The sequence below is a fragment of the Penaeus monodon genome, chromosome 33, assembly GCF_015228065.2.
Source record: "Penaeus monodon isolate SGIC_2016 chromosome 33, NSTDA_Pmon_1, whole genome shotgun sequence".
Lineage (NCBI taxonomy): Eukaryota > Metazoa > Arthropoda > Malacostraca > Decapoda > Penaeidae > Penaeus > Penaeus monodon.
The window spans coordinates 11,920,001-11,920,646 of record NC_051418.1 but is presented as its reverse complement, the minus strand read 5'-3'; the positions used below and the strand labels follow the sequence as shown (position 1 = coordinate 11,920,646).

The following is a 646-nucleotide window of genomic DNA, read 5'->3' as shown; positions in this document are numbered from 1 at the left end:
TCCCCTTGGAGGCAGGTCGCACTGGTTTCCACGGGAATCAAGAACTGACGCGAGGCATTTTTTTCCAAAAAGACTTACTTTCAAGTATTTGGTTACATCTGTGTGCGTGGAATTCTCTCCTGTATCAAGAAGAACACGACAACAAAGGTGATTAGAACACGATTTGCGTTGTCTCGCCCTGTTCTCATCTCACGGGGAAGTTCATCTCAGGTGGACAGAACGTTACATGTCGGGAGAGTGAGTTGACCTTTTCATAGTGTGTTACGGTATTGTTATAGTTCTTGTGTGTGTGCTGTGTATTTCCTCGTTATCTATTTATTACCTGGATTAGCGTGCTAGTGCCGACACGAATAATAGATGTATTTTAGGGTATTTACATTGTTAATCAATACGAGGAAATCGAAACTGGAGTACAAAGAAACTCGATCGTCGAGGTGTACGTTCGGAAGCCTTCTCGCGCAGGGTTCCTCAGGGAGGCGAGGTTCATGGGTAGGGGCGACGGGTTATTAGGGTGAGTTGCCACTGTCACGAGTGCTCATGGACGCGTCTTTGAAACTGTTAAGAGTCACTCGCTGGGGGAATTAGTCATAAGTAGCTATACTTGGGTATCCCAGAAGGAGTTTTATTGTAGAGATACTGCGGAAGC

At 45.7% G+C, this 646-nt stretch overlaps 1 protein-coding gene across 1 annotated transcript in view; it reads left to right on the top strand.

The window, feature by feature from the left end:
- Positions 1–646, top strand: part of LOC119594247 — a gene marked incomplete in the record, with an annotated part of 93,703 nt that overhangs the window by 10,272 nt on the left and 82,785 nt on the right.